The sequence below is a fragment of the Schistocerca nitens genome, chromosome 1 (genome assembly GCF_023898315.1).
Source record: "Schistocerca nitens isolate TAMUIC-IGC-003100 chromosome 1, iqSchNite1.1, whole genome shotgun sequence".
Taxonomy (NCBI): domain Eukaryota; kingdom Metazoa; phylum Arthropoda; class Insecta; order Orthoptera; family Acrididae; genus Schistocerca; species Schistocerca nitens.
In genome coordinates this window covers 951,222,794-951,248,421 of record NC_064614.1, presented here as the reverse complement: position 1 = coordinate 951,248,421, position 25,628 = coordinate 951,222,794, and positions in this window count along the sequence as shown.

Below are 25,628 nucleotides of genomic sequence, written 5' to 3'. Positions count from 1 at the left end.
TGGGGGCGGATTGGAGATCTCTTGTGTTTTCCAATGAAAGCCGGTTCTGCCTCGGTGCCAGTGATGGCTGGCAGGAGGCCAGGTGAGCGCCAGCAACCAACCTGTTTGCGCCCTAGACGTATTGAACCTACACCTGGAGTTATGGTTTGAGGTGCGATTTCCTTTGGTAGCAGGAGCACTCCCGTGATTATCCCGCGCAAGCAGATTGCAAATTTGTACGTCTGACTTGTGATTCGACCTGTTGTGCTGCCATTCGTGAACTGCATTCCAGGGGGTGTTTTCCAACAGGATAACACTAGCCCACGTACCACAGCTGTAGCCCAGCATTCTCTATAGAGTGGTCACATGTTGCCTTGGCCTATTCGACCATCAGATCTGTCTCCAGTCGAATATGTATCGGACATCAATGGACGACAACTACAGTGTCATCCACAAACAGCATTAACTGTATACGCATCGACCGACTAAATGCAACAGGCATGGAACTCCATCCCACGAACTGACATCTGAAACCTGTATGACACAATGCAAGCACTTTTGCATATTTCCTTTAAACATTCTGACGGTTAAACTGGTTATTAATTTACCAGCATGACAGATGTACAATCGCTTATCTCGAGCTACGTTACCTGTCATCTTGCAACGTTAGTCACATAATTTTTTTTTGATTACATATCTTGTCTTTCTTTCCATGCTTCCAGCTAAGTTCTACGTTATAGGTTCAGCCTTTATACAGATACACTGTATTTTTTTTCTTTTTACCCAAACATGTTTCGTCACCGCTGTGTCATCATGAGTGGGTTTTGTTCATCGAAAACTGTAAAAAGCGAACATATTCTAGGTTGTACTGATCTAACAGAATGAGTCCTACAGAAAGTTTTTGTTCGTTATCTTCTTACCGTGATTTTACATTATATGGTTTTGCACGACCATCTGTATGGTGTCCTGCTCTGATTGCTTGTCATCTGAAAACCAAACGCTGTAAATGTGAATTTCATCAGCGACTTAACATAACCCCTGATTTTTGGAAAAAACGTGATTTTGGCGTGGGAAAATGTTTTCCGAACATGTTTGTTATCATTTATGTTTCGTTGTGACTGATCATTATTCTTTTGGTTGCACTTCTGTCACGCTGAACGATTTTCTTCAATCGTCGTTGGTCCCATTCTTGTAGGATCTTTTTCCGACCGCAGCGATGTCTGAGATTTGATGTTTTGCCGGATTCCTGATATTCACTGTACACTCGTGAAATGGTCTTATGGGAAAATCCCCACTTCATCGCTACCTCGGAGATGCTGTGTCCCATCGCTTGAGCGCCAACTATAACACCACGTTCAAACTCACTTAGATCTCGATAACGTGCCATTGTAGCAGCAGTAACCAATCGAACAACTAAGCCAGACACTTCTTGTCTCATATAGGCGTTGCCGCCTGCAGCGCAGTATTCTGTACCTTTACATATCTCTGCATTTAAATAAGCATGCCTGTGGTGTCACCGCTAGACACCACACTTGCTAGGTGGTAGCTTTAAATCGGCCGCGGTCCATTAGTACATGTCGGACCCGCGTGTCGCCACTGTGTAATCGTAGACCGAGCGCCACCACACGGCAGATCTCGAGAGACGTACTAGCACTCGCCCCAGTTGTACGACGACGTTGCTAGCGACTACACTGACGAAGCCTTTCTCTCATTTGCCGAGAGACAGTTAGAATAGCCTTCAGCTAAGTTAATGGTTACGACCTAGCAAGGCGCCATTAACCATTTGTAACGTTGCATGTACCTCAAGATAGAGTCTCACTTGTATCATCCAGAATGCTGTATACCAAAGGACAATATAAAAGTTAAGTGTTCTAGTAGCTACGTTCTTTTCTTTATCACATTCATTACGAATTCTGTTCCAGACTTAACGCCAGACGGCGTGAGTTGACACGTGCCCTTTCGGCTACTTCACTGTGGACTGGCTGCCTTACAGTCCACTACAATGCCTATGCCAGTTTGTTTGGCGCTTCAGTGTACATATTACTGTACTTCGTGTAATTTAGTTTTTTATATAAACGCCTTTCATCTTCGTAAAACGTGGTGAACACTATGTTGTGTTTCCTGACCCAGTTGGCGTTGATTTGTTCCCGAGAGAGTTTGGCGCCGAATATGAATTTTGTTTACTTTTTCTCTCTCGTTCTGTGTGTGTGTGTAAGTTCCTTTAGCTGTTTGTGTTGCCTTTTCTGCGAAGTTCCGTTAATGAGTTAAATAATGTGCATTTGCAGAGTATAGCGTTTTCATTTAAACCTTGTTTGCTTTCTACTGTTGTCTCCTGGATGTGACAGTTGTCTTATATTGTCAGTTTTTGGTATAGACTGTGGCTGGATTTCAATATTTTTAAATCTGTTCCTATTGTAGTTTGATGGTGGTTATGTGCTGCTAGGTGGCCAGCAAATGTGCTATAGATGCTGTTACTTTTCGTACTCTGAGGTGTTGTGTCTTTTTTTCAAAGTTACTGCATGTTTGTCCTATATATATGGATTGGCAAGTGTTACATGTGAGTGCATATATTCCTGATATTTTGAATTTATCTGTGGGCGCCTCCTGTGTTTTCAGTTTTCTCTGTGTTGTGTTGTCTGACGTGTATTACATTTGAAGTCTATGTTTCTTCAATATGTTGCCTATTCTGTGGACAGTTTTGTTATTTTAGGCATTTTGTTTTGTGTGTGAGTGTGTTGTTGCACAGTTGTGTCTTGCATGTGGCCATTGTATGTTGTGTTGTTCTGTGTACTGTAAGGTTTTGTGTGTGTGTTGTGCGTTCGTTCCTTTCCTGTTTCCAATTTTTTTAGTTTAATTTCTCTGTCATATGTGTCTTGCCAAAGACAAATTCTGTACAGACGAATGGAAAAACTGGTAGAAGCCGAGCTCGGGGAAGATTAGTTTGGTTTAAGGAGAAATGTGGGACCAAACAAGGCAGTACTGACCCTACAACTTGTCTTAGAGGACTGGTTAAGGAGAGTCAAACCTACGTTTATAGCAATTGCAGACTTAGAGAAAACGTTTGATATTGTTGACTGGCATACTCTCTTTCAACTTCTGAAGGTGGGAGGGGTAACTAAAATAACTATGCAAAACTTGCGAATTATTTCTTTGAAACTGTGGTCGGCAAAGGTTTGAAGTAAATGATGTTGTCTCGGTGACAAGTAAAAAGCTGACAACTTCAAATTCAGACAGTTTAGTGTTATGTGCCCAACGTAAATAACTCAAAGTATTATAGTAAACATCGATATTACTGGTATATTATAACTTAAATTTGGAAACAACATTAAAAATATTTTGTCAGTTTGTTGGCAGTATTCTCATTCGAGTCGTTGCATCTCTAAAGCAGAACGCTGAAAATGGGATATCGCGGCTGGACACTGCCGATGATTGTACAGTAAGACATCGAGGGTTGCCTTCGAAGTCAGCATTACAGTGTTACAGTCTCTCCGCTGCACACTCCACCTCCCTTCACAGGTCCTCAACCCTACACTCCGTTGACCATCTAATGGACGTAATGGGTAGTTGAAGTATATAAGTGCAATCCGGCAGCTCGCGGCCACACCGGTAGCCTACTAAAGTATGTCCGAATGCGCCCACGGAGGAAATTGCAAGCTTTATCGTTCTCACAAGGTGCGACATTGTCGCGAATAAAACAGTGACCCGTATAAACCGGGTGATCAAAAAGTCAGTTGTTGTTGTTGTTGTTGTGGTCTTCAGTCCTGAGACTGGTTTGATGCAGCTCTCCATGCTACTCATACAGTAAAGCTGCATGTCCTCGGGAAAAATTACGGCTGTAGTTCCCCCTTGCTTTCAGCCGTTCGCAGTACCAGCACAGCAAGGCCGTTTTGGTTAATGTTACAAGGCCAGATCAGTCAATCATCCAGACTGTTGCCCCTGCAACTACTGAAAAGGCTGCTGCCCCTCTTCAGGAATCACATGTTTGTCTGGCCTCTCAACAGATACCCCTCCGTTGTGGTTGCACCTACGGTACGGCCGTCTGTATCGCTGAGGCACGCAAGCCTCCCCACCGACGGCGAGGTCCATGGTTCATGGGGGGAAAAAGTCAGTATAAATTTGAAAACTTAATAAACCACGGAATAATGTAGATAGAGAGGTAAAAATTGACACACATGCTTGAAATGAAATGGGGTTTTATTAGAACAAAAAAAAACAAAGTATTGCTAGACGCGTGAAAGATCTCTCGCGCGCGTCGTTTGGTGATGATCGCCGGCCGAAGTGGCCGTGCGGTTAAAGGCGCTGCAGTCTGGAACCGCAAGACCGCTACGGTCGCAGGTTCGAATCCTGCCTCGGGCATGGATGTTTGTGATGTCCTTAGGTTAGTTAGGTTTAACTAGTTCTAAGTTCTAGGGGACTAATGACCTCAGCAGTTGAGTCCCATAGTGCTCAGAGCCATTTTTGGTGATGATCGTACGCTCAGCCGCCACTTTCGTCATGCTTGGCCTCCCACGTCCCCAGACCTCAGTCAGTGCGATTATTAGCTTTAGGGTTACCTGAAGTCGCAAGTGTATCGTGATCGACCGACATCTCTAGGGATGCTGAAAGACAACATCCGACGCCAATGCCTCACCATAATTCCGGACATGCTTTACAGTGCTGTTCACAACATTATTCCTCGGCTACAGCTATTGTTGAGGAATAATGGTGGACATATTGAGCACTTCCTGTAAAGAACATAATCTTTGCTTTGTCTTACTTTGTTATGCTAATTATTGCTATTCTGATCAGATGAAGCGTCATCCGTCGGACATTTTTTTAACGTTTGTATTTTTTTGGTTCTAATGAAACCCCATGTTATTCCAAGTATGTGTGTCAATTCGTACCTCTCTATCTACATTATTCCGTGATTTATTCAGTTTTCAAATTTATACTGACTTTTTGATCAACCAAAAGAATAAATTTCCTTTGATTTACGTCTATGGTCACGAACGTTTTGTTCACAGGTTACCGGTTTCGGTCTATAATGACCATCTTCAGATCTATGTTTTATAAAAACAGTGTCCTAATGTGCTGCAGCCATTTTTATAAAACACAGATCTGAAGATGGTCATTATAGACCGAAGCTGGTAATCTGTGAACAAAAGGTTTGTGACCATAGACGTAAATTAAAGGAAATTTAGTTTTTCGCTCTGTTACTATTGCCAGAGAAACGCCAAGTGGCTCATACTTACCGCCGGCCCTTATTAACCGACGTTCTCGTTTCAACAGAACTGTTCATTTTCACTCTAAAAACTCAACTGCGATTTTTAATATCGATAGCTGTAGATGAATAAATCTGAATACTGGGATGATAGCTTAATAACGTGCAGAATAATGATACTTCCGCACTATCCGAGATGTCATCAAGCACAAGCTGAACCAGTGCTATGCTTAAGCCGTCGGAACACGGACCGTGCATTCGAACGTTGAGCGTTGAGCGTGCCGAGGTTCTGACGTCATAGCGTGGAAGAGCACGTTTGGGAGTCTTTCCGAACGTGCAGAGCAATATCTGGCATGTCAGATATTCTGAGCGTGCGTCTGAGCGTTGACCAATGAGATGGCACAACGCCACATACGTCACACACACGCCGTCTCCCTTCAGTACAGAGTTCTGGGGAGCCATGTTGGCATTCATTTCAAGCTTATACGCATATATGCCGCCTCTGAGCACCAGAAAATTGAGAATCACTGGAAAACCCGCTGTTAACTGTGTGATTCGTTCCAATAAAATAATGAGAAACATCATATTCGTGGCAAAAGAACTATTGTAACTTGCGTATTATGAGAGTAGGCTATTTGAAGGCAGCGTCACACTGAAGATCCAACCAAAACGCATTGTTCTTGGTACAATTTGTTATAATTAAATTTCAGTTAGTAACATAACTACGATTAAGGTTTCCAGCAAGGGTAAGATAATATGATTAGTTGCTAAAGGTCTGAGGTTAGTTTAGCGTTGCTGGCCCGGTAGCTCCGCGTGTTCGGTCAGAGGTTTAGCTGTCCTCTGTAATAAAAAAAAACTGAGTAAAGGAATCAACTATGAACTTGAACGGATGTCTCGTGATGTCCGCCCAGACCAAACGCAACGATCAATTAAAAAAAAAAAAAAAGCATAGTGAGCAACGTCACTGTCCCTCAATAAATATTTGTTGGGGCGGTGGTTGGCGTCTTGACATTTCCAATTTTTTTCCTAACATTGGCGTTTTTATTATTAGTTTGATATAAGTATATACCATAATATTTGACGTTATGTAAATATAGGTTCACCTCTTTTTGAGGGGTGGCTTTGTTCGATTGGCTTAATTTAAAGGACAGCTTGTGCTATTTGTATAAAGATATTTCGCTCCTTTTTCATTTACGCTTCGTAAGTCACATGTTGCAAAGATTCTGCTACTGGGCAGGAACAGTGATCAAGTAAGACTGACCTTGGGGTTTTACTGCCGGCCGGTGTGGCCGTGCGGTTCTAAGCGCTTCAGTTTGGAACCGCGTGACCGCTACGGTCGCAGGTTCGAATCCTGCCTCGGGCATGGATGTGTGTGATGTCCTTAGGTTAGTTAGGTTTAAGTATTTCTAAGTTCTAGGGGACTGATTACCTCAGAAGTTAAGCCCCAAAGTGCTCAGAGCCATTTGAACCATTTGGGGTTTTACTAAAATGTGGGAACGATGAAATAATGTTTATCTTGTGCAGCGAAGTATTCCACATTTGTACCGCACAGTTTGTAATGGAACTTTTATAAGCCTGTGTCCTTATTGATTGGACATGGTACTTTCCTTTTCGTGGACGATGGAGGAAATGTGCGTTTTAATAGAGATAATGTGGGAATTTTACGCTCGCCCGTTGAGTAAACAGTGTGATTTACTAACTAGAAACATCTCTCAACTGCCGCTGGAGTGTATTGCTATCGCATCTACCACGTTGGGGCCCACGTACCATATGCACAAGTCGCATCTTTCCTGAGCGTTCAGCAGCACGTTGAACTTGGCATGCTCAACGTTAACGTTCGACAGCACGGTCCGTGTGCCGACGGCTTTAGACTGTAGGTCGTATGTGGAGACTGAGACTCGTGCGCGGCGTTATTCCTTGCCCGCTGTTCCCACGACGACTCGGCCCGCTGTCCAAATGAGATGCGGAGTTTATAGCCCCTGGAAAGGTTAAAGGCCGCCCAAGCTCGTAGACGGTCACGCGACCCACCTCCGGCGACGGCGGCGGCGGCGCCAGCCCGGGCGACTTCAATCCTGCTGCTCTGCTCCACCGAGGCGGAGCTCACCTTGTTGCTCGGAGCAATTAATTACCCTCTAGTTGATCGCAGCCAGCCGCAGCCAGAGCCTCCCGGAATACAGAAAACTTCCTACATAAATTTAAACTGGTTACGTAACTGATAAGACTTCAGAATTTAAGTCCTAAAAATATTCCCCTTCTAAAACAAGCTTCTGACGCATGAATGAACAATGAAGTCTGATTGCTATTGATGATGTAAAGTTGATGAATTAAAGTTGTTCTGAAAGCGGTGCAGATATTCAAGATAATAAAAGTGGGTTAAAAGCTGTGAGCTATCTGGGGAAGTTATTCTTGCATTACTGACCAACTGTTTCACCAGGTATTTAGTCTACTTTACCAAATTCTCAACCCGACTAACATTAATTATAATCTTTTAATAGTCATCTTACGACAACCGGTGATATATATACCGGAAAACTCTATTCAAAATTCTAGCGGAATACAAAGTAGACAACAAAACACGGGCTATCATAGAGCAAACTTTAACCAACACGACCTCCAAAGTAAAGTTCTGTGGGGAACTATCAGAGCCCTTTGAAATTCGCACAGGTGTCCGACAAGGTGATGGCCTGTCACCTCTCCTTTTCAATCTGGTGTTAGATAAGGTAATAAAAGAATGGGAAACATCACAACAGGGGATAACCTTAGGAAACCTACAGATTAAATGCCTGGCTTTTGCAGACGATTTGGTGATTGTCACGAAAGGTATAAAAGAAACAAAAGACGCTATTGAAAAACTGCACGAAATCGCTTCCAAAACTGGACTACAGATCTCTTACGAAAAGACACAGTTTATGAGCACAAAGAAACTGTCATCTCTGAACACAAAGTATGGCACGATTTACAAAACGGCAAACTTCAAATACCTCGGTGAAACACTACAAATGAGTGGACATAACAGAGACTCAAACGAAGAAAGAAAAACTAAACTGGACAAGGCATACAAAATAGTGTGGAATCATTACAACAAGAAGTCCATCTCACAAAAAGCCAAATTACGTCACTACGACACGGTGGTGCTCCCCGAGGCACTATATGCAGCAGAGACCACACTAATCCTAGGGCATACACGTATCAGACAACTAGAAAAAGTAGAACGGAAAATACTTAGGAAAATATTTGGCGCAACTAACAATAATGGAATATGGATCAAGAAACCTACAGAGGAACTATACAAACATACGGAGACAATCACAGAAAAGATTAGAAAACGCAGACTACAATTCTATGGACACATATACAGAATGCCATCACACAGACTGACCAAACAGATCTTTGACTGGGTAACCACTAGAAACAACAAATGGGTGGCAGAGGTAAAAAACGACCTGAACCAACTCAACATAACAGCAGACACAATAAACGACACAATAAAATTCAGAAACATCATTAAGAAAAGTAAACTACATGAGATACAATGTGACAAACGAACAGGCGTAAAATGGACCGAAGAACGCAAGCAAGATCACAGCCGGATGATGAAAGAAATATGGGCAACCAAAAAGGCAATGAAGATGAAGCCAAAGACACAAAGCTGACAAAAAGCATGGGCAGAAGACCGGAAACAGAAACACAGCGAGCGAATGAGGGAAGTTTGGGCAGCAAGGAAGGCAGCAAAATGAACTGGCCATGTAGTTTAGTCCAAATGCGCCCTTTAAGGGCAAAATATATATATATATATATATATATATATATATATATATATATATATATATATATATATATATATATAAAGAGAATTTAAATAAAAAGAAATAAATCAGTTTATATTTAGACATTTATTTTAACATTGATCATTGTTCCGTTAAAATTTCAGCATATTAAACTTGATTCATAACTAAACTGGTGCCTTATTTAGGATTGTGAAAATGTGAGTTTGTAATCTTATGGAACACATCAAATATAGAGCCAAGATTGGGAGACTGCACACAAAGTGCATTCATAAAATAACACACAAAGAACGTTGAAACATATGCAAGAGGAAATTAACCACAACCAACCGATTCAATTTTCACCCAAAGAAGTTACGTTCGTAGAGCAATCCTGTCCGTCATGAAATTACCACACACTGGTATACTAAATTCATACTAACTCTCTGTGAAATCTTCCCGAAAAGAATAGCTGAGGGCTACTTTGATGATTACACCACATGCTTCACGTGGTCAACTTGGCTTACACAAAGAGAGTAACTCCACAATAATTTTGATAACGAACTGGTTACTATCGTCATACTATTAACCTGATGGGTCAAACAATTATATAAGCACATTGTACTGGTCTCACAAAGTACACCCCACATGGGTTGAACATAAAGAAAAGTTGCTATATTGAAAATTATTGTGAAGACGAGACATTATAATCTCACGCACATTCGCAACTAAGATTGATCTTAGTTAGGGTTACAGATCATCAACACGTGGTTCCACTTTACTCACAAAGTAGTGACAAAGCAACTACTGGAATATATTCTGACCTTCACACTCGAATTACACTGCGTTGCAATTTAAGATAACATAAGATATTTTAGATCTAAACCTGAAACAAAGGTGATTAAAGTTTCAGTTAGACTGAACTTAAGAAATCCATTGTCCTACGGACTTAGCAGAGACGCGCTTAGCCAGAGATCTTACCACTTCAGACGCTCGCCGCGCACAGACTGCTGTGGGCCCCTACCGAGGGTGCTTCACAGATACAATCGGAAATGACCAGAGAGGCAGCTTCCTGTACCAACATGACAAGGGACGGACAGGACCATACCAAGAATAGAAACCTCTTTGCCTTTAGAATGCGTAGCTACCTGTTCCGACGTTGGACCTGCTGTTCTCTAGCAGACCGGCTTGTCTGCTACCATCAAGAACGCAACTAGAAATACATTTGCTCATTCATTCTTTCACACAGAAGGGAAGAGGGATGACAGTATCTTATCATATACACTATATAAAAGAAAACGGATGTAGGTTCCATATCAGGCTGTGTGACATGAATGACATATAAACAGTGTTTTAAAGTGTAGTAGTGTGACAGATCGTTCTTTTTTCTGTGTAAAAGTAACACGTTCCACTGCTCAGTCTCCTCCCAGATAGATTCAGAAACACCACAGTAAATTTAGAAGTGGAATGTATGCCGTAAATGACAACAGACGTAAGACATTAACATTGAAGGAATCCAACAAAGACCTTGCAATGAAAATATTCCGTAGTTAGCAAGACTTTCACGACGCAGCAGAATACACTCAGAAACAAGACAGAGAAACTGTGCACCACGAGCCAGGTATGCAAAATAGTCACGAACTGATATTCATACGGGTATCGACGGAAAAAGTAAAATTGTAAACTTTAGCGACCGACGGATGAATGTGCGATGATGCGGCGCAGTTTCCCCGCGCAGCTGGCAAGTATAGCAAACAGGGGACGTGTAGATACAGTATGTGATCTAAAGTATTCGGACACTTGGCTGAAAATGACTTACAAGTTCGTGGCGCCCTCCATCGGTAATTCTGGAATTCACTATGGTGTTGGCCCATCCTTAGCCTTGATGACAGCTTCCACTCTCGCAGGCATACGTTCAATCAGGTGCTGTAAGGTTTTTTGGGGAATGGCAGCCCATTCTACACAGAGTGCTGCGCTGAGGAGAGGTATCGACGTCTGTCGGTGAGGTCTGGTACGAAGTCGGCGTTCCAAAACATCCCAAAGGTGTTCTATAGGATTCAGGTCAGGGCCCTGTGCAGGCCAGTCCATTACAGAGATGTTATTGTCGTGTAACCACCCCGTCACAGGCAGTGCATTATGAACAGGTGCTCGATCTTATTCAAAGATGCAGTCGCCAACCCCGAATTGCTCTCCAACAGTGAGAAGCAAGAAAGTTCTTAAAACTTCAATGTAGACCAGTGCTGTGATAGTGCCATGCAAAACAACGAGGGGTGCAAGCCCCCTCCATGAAAATCTCGACCACACTCTAACACCGCCGCCTCCGAATTTTACTGTTGGCACTACACACACAGGCAGATGATGTTCACTGGGCTTTCGCCACATGCACACCCTGCCATTGGATCGCCACATTGTGTACCGTGATTCGTCACTCCGCACAACGTTTTTCCACTATTCAATCGTCCAGTGCTTACTGTCCTCACACCAAACGAGGCTTCTTTTGGCATTCACCGGCGTGATGTGTGACTTATGAGCACCTGCTCGACAATGAAACCCAAGTTTTCTCACCTCCCGACTAACTGTCGTAGTACTTGCAGTGGATCCTGATGCAGTTTGGAAATCCTGTGTCATTCTCTGTATAGACGTCTGCCTATCACACATTACGACCCTCTTCAACAGTCGGTGGTCTGTCAATCAACAGACGAGGTCAGCCTGTACGATTTTGTGCTGTACGTGTCCCTTCGCGTTTCCACTTTACTATCACACGGGAAACAATGGACCTAGGGATGTTTAGGAGTGTGTAAATCTCGCGCACAGACGTATGACACAAGTGACACCCAATCACCTGACCACGTTCGAAGTCCGTGACTTCCGCAGAGCGCACCATTCTGCTCTCTCACGATGTCTAATGACTACTGAGGTCGCTGATATGGAGTATCTGGTAATAGGTGGCAGCACAATACACCTAATATGAAAAACATATGTTTTTGTGGGTGTCCGGATAATTTTGATCACATAGTGTACCACTGAACAAAATCTTAGTGAATTTCATTCCGTGAACTCAGTAGGAGAACAGCTATGCCTCGCAGACAGTCGTGTGGACAATAAAAGCAGTTGTCAGCATTTGAGAGAGGACGTGTAGTTGGACTCAAGGAAGCCGGTTGGAGCAGTCGGCGAATCGCTCGACATCTGAATAGGAGCGATACCACTATCCGACGATTTTGGCAAGAATGAATGAACCATGGCCGAACACAGGGTCTAGAAGGAAACGGTCGACCTAAAGAGACGACAGATCGTGAGAACCGAACAATCCTCAGAAGCACTCAGAGCACCAGATTCATCGTTATCACTGCTCTGACGTGCAACTGATAATTCAGTGACTTCAAGGACCATTAGTAAGAGGCACACAAAAGGGACTGAGCTCAAGACGCCCTTGCGCCGACTACCAATGACCTCTGCACACCAGCAAGCGCGTTTGCAGTGGCGTCCGGTACATTCGGCCTCGAATCTCATTGGTTGTCAATTTTTCTGTACGAGCCCTGATTTCTCTTATTTTATTCTGATGATTATTTCTCCCTATGTAGGTGAGTGCCAACAGAATGTGTTCGCAATCGGAGGAGAAAATTGGTGATTGAAATTTAATGAGAAGATCCCGTCGCAACGAAAATCGCCTTTGTTTTAATGATTGCCACTCCAATTCATGTATCATGTCTCTGTCACTATCTCCCCTATTCCGCGATAATACAAATCGAGCTGCCCTTCTTTGAACTTTTTCGATGTCTTCCGTAACTCCCACCCGATGCGGGTCCCACACCGCATAACAATACTCCAGAATAGGGCGGACAAGCGTGGTGTAAGCAGGCTCTTTAGCAGACCTTTTGCACCTTCTAAGTGTTCTGCCAATGAATCACAGTCTTCGGTTTGCTCTACCCATAACGTTATCTATGTGATCATTCCAATTTAGGATATTAGTAATTGTATTTAATTGAATTTACAGCCTTCAGATTTGTGTGGCTTGTCGCTTAATCGAAATTTAGCGGATTTCTTTTAGTAATCATGTGAATAACTTCACACGTATCTTTATTCAGGGTCAGTTGCCTCTTTTCACACCATACAGATATCTTATCTACGTCATGTTGCGATTCGTTTTGGTCATCTGATGAGTTTACAAGACGGTAAATGACACCATCATATACAAACAATCTAAGAAGGCTACTGAGATTATCTCCTATGTCGTTAATATAGATCAGGAACAATAGACGGCCTATAACACTTCCCGGGGAAGTTAATTTGTTCATAGTTCACCGTTGAGATATGTATTAACGACCTGATGCACTCTGTGTTGTTTATAACATTATGTCTTAAGTTCTAGGTTATAGCTTAATTGGCAAAAGTGTAGATGTATGCACTAGTTTACATACCTTACATGATGCTATTGGACATTTATGTTGGTAGCTTGTCTGCTACACAATCTACAACTTCTCATCTGCAAACAGCAAAACGTAATTTTTATTTTTCTATTTATTATGCATTTACAAACGGAACTGAGTGTACGAGTATATCACGTTTTTTGTGTGCAACTTACAGCTTTGATGTTGTAGTGCGTTCTCGTTTGTTGTTGGCGAAGTGAATAGTCTGATTTCGTGACCTATGGTCGCTTGACACTGCACTCTCTCCGATTTTTCAAAACATAGGGAGAGTTTTCGCCGCCCTTACCTCGTCTCCTACCTTCCAAATTTCACAGAAGCTCTTCTGCGCACCTTGCAGAGCTAGCACCCCTAGAAGAAAGAATATTGCGCAGACATGGCTTAGCCACAGCCTGGGGGATGTTTGGAAGGTAGGTGAGGAGGTACTGGCGGAATTGGAGCTGTGAGGACCGGTTGTGAGTCGTGGTTGGGTAGCTCAGTTGGTAGACTACTTTCTTGCGAAAGGCAAAGGTTCCGAGTTCGAGTCTTGGTCTGACACATATTTTTCATCTGCCAGAAAGTTTCATATCAACGCACACTCCGCTGCAGAGTGAAAATCTCCATTCTTGAAACATTCCCCAGGCTGTGGCTAAGCCGTGTCTCCGAAATATCCTTTCATCCATGAGCGCTCGTTCTGCAAGTTTCGCAGAAGAGTTTCTGTGAAGTTTGGAAGGTAGGAAACGAGATACTGGCTGAACTGGAGCTGTGAGGAGGGGTCGTGAGTCGTGCTTGGGTAGCTCAGCGTGTTCGATCAGAGGGTTAGCTGCCCTCTGTAATAAAAGAAAAACTGAGTTAATGGATCAACGACGAACGGAAACGGGTGTCTTGCGACGTCCGCCCCGAGCAGACACAACGAAAGAAAACGAACAAAATGAGATTAAAAAAAAAAAAGTTGATAGAGCACTTGCCTGCAAAAGGCAAAGGTCCCAAGTTCAACCCTCGGTCTGGCACACAATTTTTCATCTGCCAGGAGGTTTCATATCAGCGCACACTCCGATGCAGAGTGAAAATCTCATTCTGGATATTCAAATGGCTCTGAGCACTATGGGACTTAACATCTATGGTCATCAGTCCCCTAGAACTTAGAACTACTTAAACCTAATTAACCTAAGGACATCACACACATCCATGCCCGAGGCAGGATTCGAACCTGCGACCGTAGCAGTCGCGCGGTTCCGGACTGAGCGCCTAGAACCGCTAGACCACCGCGGCCGGCTCTGGATATTCACCCTGGTTTATACAGTGTATTCGGAAAAACTTATAGGACTTGTAGAGAGGAGTGAGTAGACAATATTTTGAACTGAAACTCGTGTCCGGAAACGTACCATTGAAGTGCTACAGTCATTTGAAGACATGTTCGCAATGCGACCATCCTTGCAAGTAAACTGATTAGATGTGACCCAGTACATCAATTGTTTTGCAAATCCACTCGTTAATAACCAAAGGAATTGCTCGTATAGTCTTCAGTGTGAAGCAGTGCAACCCCTTCCTTTACGGGTGTGTGGCGTGTCCTTGGAGCGCCACAGTCACGCATCCTGACTGTGTGAGTGTATCCTTTATCGAAGCAGTTGCGTAATTATGGCGAAAATATTATGCGATGGAGTCGGATATTGTAGAGAACAACCTTGATACAGGTAACCAGCAGCTCTTCTAGTACCGTGAACTTCGCCATTCAGAAGGATCAAGTCGGTGTATTCTGAAAACATGTACTCAATGTGGGTTCCACGTCTGCATTCAGCACTTTATAAAAGTCGGAATGGCTGTTCAGTAAATGCATCCGAAAACGACTCCGTGGCGGTCATTTTCCGCCTGCTGTGGTGCCATGTCGGAGATTGGCTTATTGGAAATGAAACAGGCCAGCTGCGCTCTCCACGAGGTTGGGCCCCAGAGATAGGCGCCAGCGCGGCCGATACCCTGCCTGCCATCCGCCACCTCCATCTTCGGCTGCCTGCGTGGCCGACACACGCTGAACAGCCTGGAGCGAAAAATCAGGGCGCGGCCGTCCCGACACGTTTCCGCCGTCTACACGTAGACACGTGTCGTATGGCTGGACGTCGACTCCACCAATTCATGTATGCCTCTGAATCCGGCTAACACAGTTTCTACGCTACCACTCAGAAACTACTCGCTTGAACACAATATAACAAACGCCGCATTACAACACTGTGATTTTTTGCCTTTGTAATCTATATGTTACTGTAAAAGTAAGATAAATGTGAAATCCTAGAATCAACCGGTGACACCTAAGATTCGCAATCGCGGTCTGGTAGAAGTCCGAAATTTCTCATTATATGCATGCATTTCGAACTTTTACCAAGAGACATTGGTAAATCTTAGGGTTTACCAATGCAAACTGGTAAAAGCTTGATCGAAGACTCCCGCCTCCGTCGTGCAGGTTCAGACAAGTTTCCTTGTTGACAATTTTGTGGTCAGATAAGTTTCTTTGTTGGCAGTTATGAGTTCTCAGTCCACTCAACGCTGCGTAGTTTCAGTGTCGAGCATCGTGAGTACGGTCATCTTTGCGACTCGTTTTAGTGGTGTTTCTTCTGCGGCTTTGCATCACAATGAGTGATATTATGCGTAACAGATTTTAGGAACTTTTAAGTGAATCGGTGAATAAGAAGGACAGCAGTTTTTATGTAACTGCTGAGCAATATAATATTTCGTTAAGTGAAGTGAAAAATGCGAAAATCGTTTCCAATAAAAGATCTGTTCACTACAGATGTTTGAAGCGATATGAAGTTCTCAGCATCGGATGTGAAGAAAAACTCATAGCACCGGTGTCTGCTGGAAAAGAAGAAATTCATTATTAAGTTCCTTTTGATGAACTGATGAGTACTACATGAGACCGACATTACTATAAGGCCATGGCAGTCGAGCACGAATGACTGTGGAACTGAATCGTAAGTACAAGAATGTGACTGATGAATCAATTGTTACTTATTTGAGATTATGTGAACCACGTCATAAAAAGCAAATAACATTGGAAAGGGGCGCTGTAATGAAATCTATCATACACAGTGAAATGAATTCGAGATGCCAAATTGACTTAATCGAGATGCAGGTACACCCAGAAAATAAGTCGAAGTGCATACTTGTATACCAAGATCGTTTGACAAAATTTGTTATCCTCCGCTCACTATTATCGAAAAGGACTGATGACGTAGTAAATCAACTTTCGGACATTTTTACCTCCTTTGATGCCCCAAGTATCCTTCATTCTGATAATGGTAGAGAGTTTTGTAACCAAGTCACTCAAAGTTTATGTGGGTTGTGGAGTGACATAAAGATAGTCCACGGGAAGCCGAGGCACAGTCAGTCTCAGGGATCAGTCGAAAGAGCAAATCAAGATATCGAAAATATGTTATCAACTTAGATGGAAACAAATGAAACTTCAAAATGGAAATGGTCTGAAGGGCTGAGATTCGTACAAGTGTAAGGTGTCAGGCAAATCCAACACCTTCCATGAAAACCCTGACATGATAAGCAAATCCAGTAGTATGTCACATAGCTCCGAATAAATCGTGACATTAAATTAACCAAAGTAATACGAGTAACGAGTGAGCAAATGGAATACCACAGACTAACACAAGAATGCCTAAATGCATGTCATACCTTCCCACTGTGAGACAGACGCAGTTCTGAGGGCAGAAACGAGAACAGAAGCCGACAGCAGAACCGTGTTAAGCTGGAAGGCCCTACGATAAGGGACGGACACCCACGTCGCCAGCTAACCGCTAGGACCACCCCAGACGCAAGTTTTAGCGTGAGACTTTTTCGCGTCTCTGTTACGTCAGGACCACCCCCCAGCCCATGTTAAAGGATAGAGCCCTCCAGAAGAACAGTATAGATCTTACGATAACACAAAATGGGCCACCCCCAGCCTTAAGTTTTAGCGTGAGACTTTTTCGCGTCTCTGTTACGTCAGGACCACCCCCCAGCCCATGTTAAAAGATAGAGCCCTCCAGAAGAACAGTATAGATCTTACGATAACATTAAAAGGACCACACCAGCTGCAAGTTTTAGCGTGAGACTTTTTCGCGTCTCTGTTACGTTGCAAACTTTAAAAACATTGGCCCACCACGAAAAGTATAACGTTTATCATTGGATAGACAGAACTTTTGTAGGCGGAGCTTAAGGTTAACATTGAGACCCTGATTGGTCAGATGAAAACACACCCAGATAGTTTTTTTAAACCAACTTTGGTAAATTGTAGTAAGGAGAAGTTAGGAGAGAGTTGCTTCCGAGACGGCGAGGTGAGCGGAGCTGTGCTGTGCGCCGCCCCCTGACGAACACCGACAAGGTAATGAACGCACGCGATGCCGCATAACAGCACATAAAGCTTCAGTCAGAACTGCAGAAGTCTCATCTGTTACACCCCCTTTTTGCGTAATACTAGTGTCGATCGTCAATTAAAGCTCATGGTGTTCACATTTGCCACTTGAAGTAAAAATCTGAAACGCGATGATTTTTCTGTTATATAGTTATTGAGAAGCCACACCAGCCACTGTAATTTACGACAAGTTAGATAAGTAATTAAAGATAATTGAGGGTCACTGTAGACCATTTTGACAATTTTTCTCTCTTGTGAAACTTAATTTAAACCTAGATTATAGATGTGATATGGCATAGGTCATCCTTCGATCCATTGTAGAACTTGGAAACCCACTCAGGGAATATTCGTTCACATTTTTGTTGAACGCAGTTGGTTTTTATCATCCTGTATTAAAAGCCGGCCGTGGTGGTCTAGCGGTTCTAGGCGCTCAGTCCGGAACCGCGCGACTGCTACGGTCGCAGGTTCGAATCCTGCCTCAGGCATGGATGTGTGTGATGTCCTTAGGTTAGTTAGGTTTAAGAAGTTCTAAGTTCTAGGGGACTGATGACCACAGATGTTAAGTCCCATAGTGCTCAGAGCCATCCTATATTAAAACATTTCCTTTTGTCAATAGTGCAATTTATAAACAATGTTTTGTGAGTAGAATAAAATTTCCAATGGTAAACTTAACTGCTTTTTCGACGTTATTTTACCAGCTAACTAAAAATAGGAAAGCCTTGAACCCCTTCCACTAAATTTAGTTAGTATTAAGATACTTTTACAGGGAGTGCAGTGGAGCTGACGCTGAAATCATTAAGTATTTGGTTATATCATCGCTAGTCTCACTGAACTCTTCTGAATTCTACATGTCATGTGTGGTCTGGCGTCTCCTTACCAGCAGCAGGTCCCAGGTTCAAACTAGTCAATTCCCTAAAAAACACGCTCAGAGCGTCGTTGCGCGAAAGTGGTAGGGAGACACGATATAGAACAAACAGACACCACGCAGAATGTTAGACAAGCAATGAGAAAAACGGATTATTATGAAGGGATCGGATACGAAGCCCTGTTTTGGGTTCCAATGAAGATGGGCATTGCGACTTCAGTTGTTCCACGTGATTTAATAAAAATGTAAACACTGAAGAAGACTTGGAAGCAATGTTACACACCACTTCCACTGATTGACAAGAAATTGAAAATGATGGCCAAGGAATTGATGCCAGTGAATCAAGTACTGGAACAGAAGCAACAGAGGTAGAAAGTGCGGCTGCAGCAGCTAAGGAAGCACCAGAGACACAGGACTTGACGACAGTTAACAACGAGACACCGGCACCAGCTGATGCTTGTGACGAGACGCTGACAGCTTCCAACAGTGTTAATAAACTAAAACGGATCCGACAAGCTGCCAAAGGAGGTCTTCAACTGCAGGCAAAGAAAATGAAAGCAGCCTTATATGACAAAGTTCCAAAACCTTCAGTTGGACAGAATGTGAAAGTTAAAGTACCGGATGGTATTTGCAAAAATTGATGCAAAATCTATAATAGCATTAGCGATAAACATTCAGGATGACGAATTTTATCAACTTGGTACCAATGCTGGTAAACCGAAGTTGTTGTACTGTACCACCGCACCCGTCACTTAGCTGGTTTTGGCGTGTGTTCACCCCAACTAATTGACTAACAGATCAACAGAGAGTGCAAAACTGCCGCAAAATCGGATAACACAAAAAGTAATATGGCCCTGTGACTCCTGATTGAACTGCGGTAGCAGTGTTGACATTAATTTATTCAGAATTGATCACTTTTAATTAAAAAGGGGTGCACATTGATGTTATATTCAGCTATTGAACACCAGATGCAAATGTTGAACATAAAATTAATTAAGAAAGTGACGTGGGATTTCAACTACTTGACTGAAAACAGATGCAGTCGATTAGCATAAATTTATTTTAACTCCCGACCTTCAATCATCGCATTACAAGACTCTCCTATCAGCCAGTGGTAATAAATTGTGTTTGTGTGGAGTAAAGTGCGATAACTCAAAAGTAATTCCTATCGACTGACCCAGGCGTAATGCCCATGAAACCCTCGTGGAAACTTTGCCGACGTGATCCAACAAATTAATCAGTGGCAGGAGAGGGCGCAATATCACCGAATACAGCGTGGCGGATCGGCGTCGTTGTGCAGACGTCGGCCGACCTCGTGGTACTGCAAGACTGTGCTCGTCTATTCACTCCAAGCTATCTTGCTCAGTATATAGCTGAACCAAAACTTCCTATCTCCAAGCTCAATCGTTCCATTTGCTAGGTCCTAAACTGCAGAGATGCTCACTCTTTCCCAGGCAAGCTGAGTAAAGAATGCCACATCCGCACTCTAGGCAAGCTGGGAATGGAAGACCACTAGGGAGACTTCTCACAGTCCCCTCTTCGCCTCGGTTTCCCCTCCAGCAAAATCACTTATGCCAATTGCGTTAATTATGTATCGCCTCCCAGTGCCGACCAAATGCCTGCTCTGGGAAGTGAACAAATTTCCACAAAATTTCCCTTTCTCTCAACTTCAGTTATTTTGCTCCTCCCAGGCCACCCATCAAGGTTAGTGTTAGCACAAACACCAATTTTTCCGGAATTCTGACTCCCAGGAGAGTACTTAAAATTCCTCGGTCCTACGTTCCCATCGGAGGCCAGCGTATTTCATTCTGTCACTCTTCACCTGATTTACTTCAGACTCTGCTGACCGTGAATTCAGCGTGAAGTTGCTATAGTCACGAACACGCATATTTTGACCTCTTTTGACCGCTCCACCGTAGCTTGTTGCGGCTTTCTCGCATGTTTCCCTGAAAACGGGATGACGGACATTTATCAACAGGTGTACAAGTTCTCCGTCTGCTTCCCGGTACACCAGCATGGGGTCGGGGTCAACCACCCATGCTGTCACTGATCTTAAGGTGGCTGGAGGCCGCGCCGCGTTACTTCTTTCTCATAGTATGAGCCACCCTAAGCTGCCTATTGTCGCTTCCTTTCGCCGTTCCCCAGCCGGCCACGGTCAACTCTAAATACTTCCCTGGGGTAAACTAGCGTCCAGTAAATCGACTCGTTTCCACAAAGTTTTCATCTCGTGTGAACTACTTTAAAACCATCACCCATAATTAATTATTCCAATACGTCCATACTATACCCACTACAAGATGCATTGTTCCTTGTCAGTCATTTTGTTCAGCCCTACTGTTCGCTCAACCTGAGTTAGGTGATCTTTAATGACTTCATGCCATCTTACAGTACATTAGGAACCAATCTACATCATACAAGGAAAATTTTATCAAGATCGAAGAAGTAGCAAGAGAAGAAATTAGTCTACGGGAAGTGATTGCCAAACAATCTTTTGTTGGAGAACAAGAGTTCAAAAAGTCCAATTGCTTCAAAATGTGTTCAACTAAAATATGCTTGTGTAAATCGTATTCCATATTATGTAATTCGAAATGCCACAATAGTCAGCCTTGTTGTAACAAAAATTAACGTTCACAAGGTAACATTTTTTACAATATTTTTCACTAATATGGAATATTGCTCATTATAATCACAATTGAATGCAAGATTGTTTAAAATACATAAATTTACAATATATGCAAACTATTTCAATAAATTGCTAAGCTGGTTTTTTTAGTGAATACGGTTTTACCAGTTGGTATGGGTACATCCTAAGATTTACCAACGTCTCTTGGTAAAAGTTCGAAATCTAGGCATATAATAAGAAATTTCGGACTGTTACCACACCGTGATGGTGAGTCAAAGGTTTCACCAGTTAATTCTTGGATTTATCAATCATTTTACTTTTACAGTAACATATATAGAATATAACGGACATATTTTCTTCGTTACCACCTACAAGCAACGTCTAGTCGGTACGGCAATCCTGCTTTCTGTCTCACTATCTGCACCATTCAGTTCTATTTTCTGAAGTTCATTCTGCCCGTTACAGTTTGCTTTATGGATTTTCTGTGTAATGCATTCATGATTTTCCCTCTCATCTTTCCTCAAAAGATGTCCTTTATGGAGCCACTGCGCCGAATTAGATATTCATTTCATTTAGGTTTATTTTTTCGTATTGTGTTATTTAATGTCTTTTCTTCCTTACTTTTGTTTAGTATCTGTTAATTGGATTTTCTTTCAGTTCGTTGTTTTTTGTGGCTGTTCCCCATATTCACAATCCCGTTGCTCCTCCACTTCCTTTCCCGTTTGTCCACAAGCCAATGCACGCAACAATAGCTTGAAACGTTTCAGTTAAGCTTTTCTTTAATGTTCTCTTTACTACTATACTAACATTTTTTAATAAATTACTTTCATTTCTGAAAGTATGTGTGAACACTGAACGTTTCTTTTAATAATGGCACAAAGGGCTAAAAGTGTAGGGGAAGACTGAATCTTGAACTGGGTCTAAGTTCCAGACGAGATAAGGAGAACGTCGTAGCGGGCAGTATCTAACCAGTCAGCAGCCTGATGACGGAACAAAAGAACATTACAGGGCTCTCTGCCTGACTTCAATATTTGCACAATGATTCTCATAATTCAGATGACTGAGAGTAGTTCTGTAGGCCACATTTCATTATGGAGTCCTAGAAGATTGTGTAATGACCCCCCATCGTGAGATCAAATGAAATAGCTGCAGGATAAAAAAAATGGCGGTGCGATTGTTGAGGTTGATATCGCGTGGAGATTTGAAAATAAACATTCTAGGTGATCGTCCAGAGAAAATAATGTCAATAGATTTACTTGAATCTTACAACCTTGTACAGACAATGGGCTCTATTTGGGTACTACTATTAATCTACTTTTGATGCTAGCAGGTTGTATTTGGTTCTATGAATTTGCACAATATGAGACTTTGTGAGGGTAAGACTTAAACTGTTCGCTGTGAATCATTTGTCCGTTTGTAGGCCTGTTCAGGCATCATTTTACCTGTCTCTAGTGATGTTAGTCTGGGCCCTTAGTACGCTTGTGCCGTCAGCAAACATTACGGTTTGAACCGTCCTTTAAACTCATTGGAATACCATTTATATTGGTTATGGACATGAGCCGATTCAGTACCTTTCTTAAGGAACACCCTGTGTCAGTTTCCCCATTTCTAGGTAAGTAGCATTCCCTTGGCGCAGTGCACCTATGAAAACCTCCGCTTTCTGCTATGAAGGTAAGACTTCATCCATACAACAGGAATATCATTAACGTCTTAACGCTTTAATGTACAAAGTAGAATTTTATGAGCCACAGAAGATCATATAACAAAATGATAATTGTTCTTTGTTAGCTCTGCCAAAATTTCTTTCTTGATGTCTTTGTGGCTTCGTCTGCGGAATATCTTTTCGGAACCAGGGAGGCAGTTAACAAGTGACGCTCAGAGCAGTGTGTTAGCGTTCCATGAGGGGACTTGAAAAAGTAAGTTACGCATTATTACGACAGGCTAAGTGACTCTTATTAAATGCTGCTCCACACTTCAGGACGACACAGATACAATGCACTGTTTGCCAAATTGTCAACAAGTCTCTAGAAACAACGATCAGAAAGTTCAGTAACAGCTTTCACTGTACGTGTTTGAGCATTGTCCTGCAAATGATGGTCAGGCCCTGCAGAAAGTGTCATCACTTATCACTTCTGTCTCTATGCTGTTCATTTTTGGAACACAACCTACGACCAGCTTACAGACAGAAGTGATGACACTTTCTGCAGCACCTGATCATAATTTTGCAGGACAATGCTCAAGCACGTACAGTGCAAGCTGTTACTGATTCGTTTGACTGATGGGGCTGCTAAGTGCCATACCACCTATTGCACTCCCCTAACTTAAGCCCTCGTGAGTTTAGCTCGATGTCTAAACTGAAGGAAACACTTCACGGCATTCGCTTCAGAACTGATTACAAAATCGTCGGGCAATAGACCGCGCCGCTCTAACGGTCAACACAACTGGCACTGCTAAGAGTATCCTACGACTTCCACATCGTTGGCAACGGGTTATACACAATGCTGGTGACTACTTTGAAGGTCAGTAAAACTTTGAAACACGTATCTATTTTGTACGAGCTGTAAATAAATAGTTGCCACTATTAATGTTCCAACCCTCGTATTTATCAAAGAGTTCAATTTTCAGTCTGTACTACTTGCTTCACAAATATCTTTCCAGCTTTCCTCTCGCAGCTTCCCTCTTAACACTGTGTTCAAGTAATTGTTTATGATTTTGTGATAGAATACTGTTCTTCTATCATCTGCATCTTAGTCATCAGTATACTCTTTTTTTAACATTTGACCATCGTGACCAGATAAACCACAGATTGCTTCAATATCTAACCACACGAGATGGTTGAGTCTTATAATAAGTTGTCATTGTCACTGTGTCCCTCAAGACTGCTGTAGCAAACACTCCAAAGCTGAATAACAACATCTCATGTTGCCGTTGATCATTTTTATCTGAGAGAAAATCAATATCAAAGTCTCTACAAACAACGATCCTCTAGTTGAATCTACATAATACGTAGTATTATGAAGACTGTCACAAGCTACCCTATAAATTTTAAGATATAGTCTGCCTTTAAACTATCAGCTTGTATATATCTTGGTACGAAATTCTGCTGCAGAATTGTCATAAGGGACTTTCGAGGCCACAGAAAATATATATAGTCCCATTAAAAACACTAGCTGTGAAAATTCGAAAACCATAAAATTACTTGCACAAATCAGAAATTTTTCGCAACATTGTCTGCCATAACTTACCGAAATTCACACCATGATGCATTTATTCATTCCGGATGCATTTAGGTGGCTTGTATCAGCCACCTCATACTATAAAGAGTGTCCCAGAAATGTTGCATTAGGCTTCGAGGGGCTATAGACGGTTTCTCGAGGAACAAATCAATGAAAGGAACAGATGTCCAGGAATGTCTTCCAACGACGTCACAGAGCTTCGAAGCTATAGGCGCCGGCGCCTGCCATTAGACCACTCCTCTGGTAGCAAACATGACTTTTTATGTTGACAGACTGTAGACAGTTACTGACTGCCACAAGAGCCAGTGCATAAGGTGGAGTTAACTGCTGTCTAGAAAGGCCTTGTCTCCAGTGAATGTGATGCTCACATTGCCTCCATGGTAATGACTGCAGATACAGGATTCCATCTGCATTTATTTTCCTCCTAGTTCCGTCTAAAATCTTCAATGGTTTTCGGTTTGCGGAAGAAAAATATACTCGAGATGGAAGCCCTATCTGAAACTGTCATCTATCAAGGCAGCAGAGTATCTATAATATACGAGGGCAGTTCAATAAATAATGCAACACATTTTTTTTCTGAAACAGGGATTGTTTTATTCAGCATTGAAATACACCAGGTTATTCCCCAATCTTTTAGCTACACAACACTATTTTTCAACGTAATCTCCATTCAATGCTACGGCCTTACGCCACCTTGAAATGAGGGCCTGTATGCCTGCACGGTACCATTCCACTGGTCGATGTCGGAGCCAACGTCGTACTGCATCAATAACTTCTTCATCATCCGCGTAGTACGTCCCACGGATTGCGTCCTTCATTGGGCCAAACATATGGATATCCGACGGTGCGAGATCGGGGCTGTAGGGTGCATGAGGAAGAACAGTCCACTGAAGTTTTGTGAGCTCCTCTCGGGTGCGAAGACTTGTGTGGGGTCTTACGTTGTCATGAAGAAGGAGAAGTTCGTTCTGATTTTTGTGCCTACGAACACGCTGAAGTCGTTTCTTCAATTTCTGAAGAGTAGCACAATACACTTCAGAGTTGATCGTTTGACCGTGGGGAAAGACATCGAACAGAATAACCCCTTCAGCGTCCCAGAAGACTGTAACCATGACTTTACCGGCTGAGGGTATGGCTTTAAACTTTTTCTTGGTAGGGGAGTGGGTGT